Here is a 2641-nt window from a genome sequence, read left to right as displayed (position 1 = left end):
TCTGCTTCCACTTTCCTTTCCTGGCAAACTATCAGTCACTGATCTAGTTCCTCTTCACACACACTGCAGCGGACATTTGAGATTGTCTAAGCGTGAGACGGAAACCCACGCTTGCCGAAAGAGCCGGGGCCACTACTTGCCCTCCGTCCAGTGCGTGCTTGGAGCACCGTTTGCTTTGCATGGTGCTGCCACACTTGAAAACAAAGAATGATGCAAGCAACCACCGTTAGCCACAGGGGGCACGCTGGGGCCCTGACATTTGCCCAACTAAGCCAGACTTTGACTCCCTGAAATGATACCAAGGGCTCCCCCTGCGTGGCTGGGTGAAGGAAGTCAACAGCTCCTGGTTCCAGCTGGGACAGGATCGCCTGTAGCCCGGGCAAGGATCGCCTTCCTTGTTCAGTCCAGCCCCTGGTGTGTCTGTGTGTTTCCCAGCAATGCCAGGTCTCCTGTGGCGGCTGCTTGGGGGTCCCCCATGGCAGCGGCAGTCTCACAATGCTTATTATACTCCATCAGCACCTTGGTTCATCTAACCCAGCATTGCCAGCTCTGACCAGCAGTGGCTCTGTGGGGTTTCCGGCAGGGTCAGAGTTCGGTTCCTAGTCCTGCCTGGAGCTGCTGCCAATTGAATCCTTCTACATGCAAAGCTGCATTGGCTTTGGACTGCACTCCTCTTCAGAATTTGTATAGTTCCCTGTTAGCTGTAATTTAGGCAGAAATCTTCTCCTCCTTCTCCATCAACTCTATCTCCTCCTCCTCCTCTTCCTTTATGGGTATGTATATGGGGACAGAGTTTGAGTATGTATTTCTGCTTCTGGTCTTTAATTATTTCTAGCTTCCTGCTGTTGTTTTGAGCTGTCTCTTTGTCATTATTCTTTGCTCAGTAATCAACTCAAATGGAGATTGCGGCCAAGAATTGGCTCTGATTTATGGCAGCCCCAGGTATGAAAGCTCTCCAAAATGCCCTGTCCGGGACAGCCTCCTTCAGCTCTCGTAAATGCAGCGCTGAGGCCTCCTTCATGCAGTCAACCCACCTCATAGTTGGCCTTCTCTGCCTTCAGCTTTCTCTAGCCTGCAGCTTCTCCAGTGATCTTGGCTTCTCACACGGTGTCCAAAGTATGACAGCCTCAGTTTGGTCATTTTGCTTCCAGGAAAGGTTCCAGCACGATTTGATCCAGGACCCACCTGTTTGTCTTTCTGTTGGTCCAGGATATTCACAAATTTCCCCTCCAGCACCATGTTTTGCACGCATCCGTTTTCTTCCTGGCAGCTTTCTTAACTGTCCACCTTTCACACCCATATATAGAGATCAGGAATGCAAGCGTGTGGGTGATCTTGGCCTCATGGAACATGTCCTTACATTTGATGATCTTTTCTGCTTCCTTCATTGCTCAGTCTTCTTCAGATTTGTGGGTCCAGTATCTTTTATACAAGTTTACATTAAACCATATAACTGAGTGCTTCTCCACCTCTTTTAGTTTTGACTTTTGTCAAAAAGATACCCTAGGAAATGTTGGGGTGCAACATAAGCAGTCACTGTAAGCCACAGAGGGCCCGTTGGGGTCCTGGGAGTTGTCCCACATGCCAGGATCACAGGAATTCAGTGCCACAGGAATTTGGGATGGCCACCAAACTGGATGGCTTTAAAGGAGGATTGGGCAAACTTGGGGGTGGCAAGGAAGCTGTCTGTGGCCACTAGCCTTGCTGGCCAGGCGCTCCCTCCTTCCCCAGAGGTGGCCTGACTGGATCCAAGTGTTGCTGAGGAGCTGGGCAGGAAGAGGTCTTGCGCCATCCTGCTGGAGGGATCCAGCTGGTTTGCCTCCACGTGCCCGCAGTGCTGGACTGGGTGGCCCATTTCTGATGTCCCTGTGTTCTTAAATAAAAACATGCTCACTTACACAGAATTAGCAGCAAAATCCTATGCACGTCTACTTGGAAGTAAGCCCCACTGATTTCAATAGGATTTATCACCTGTCCATGGCTGGGGCAGGATCGCCAGACCTGGGTCCCTCTACCCAAGATCTCATAATTGTAGTTATTATGCTTGTGTATTCTTTCCTTAAAATCTTGCAGAAGTGTTCGTTGGATACACTACAGACTGAAGTGGAAGCCACTGCCAGCATCTTTATTCCTTCAGAGGGGCTTCCAGGCTCATAAGCCGTGAAAGCAACTTTGTCTTCAACTTGTCCAAAATCTTCTGTATGTTTAGAGAGAGAGGTTGGGCTCAGACAAGAAAACATCTCACATCCAAAGGATGTGTTTAGTGTCGAGAATTGTTAGTCTATGGATTGTTGAGATATGGGGTATCATGTTGTCTGAATGCAGCTGCACTAAAAAGCCATGGCTTGTTAACCATGAACACCCCGTGAAGAAAAACCATAGTTTGTTGTTGGGTTGTGAACTATAGGTTGTTCACCAGGGTTTGTTACCTTAGTTGGGTTCATATAACCCAATAACCTGTGTTTCATGGGGCATTATTGTTTGTTCATACCACTATTTGCAAGTTCTTTACATCATGGTGTGACCCTCCAATTATGTGTGTAAATTTAAAAGGTGGTTTTAGAGAGACTTCTGTTTTGTTTTGCAGAAGGTAAAACGCAATATTAAAGAAAGTGAAAGAAAACATTTTTTGTATGTGTGT

This window comes from Varanus komodoensis, unplaced genomic scaffold (assembly GCF_004798865.1).
Source record: "Varanus komodoensis strain SLA01 unplaced genomic scaffold, ASM479886v1 scaffold2, whole genome shotgun sequence".
Classification (NCBI taxonomy): Eukaryota; Metazoa; Chordata; class Lepidosauria; order Squamata; family Varanidae; genus Varanus; species Varanus komodoensis.
The sequence above is the reverse complement of the archived record's forward strand: the minus strand, read 5'-3'. Positions refer to the sequence as shown.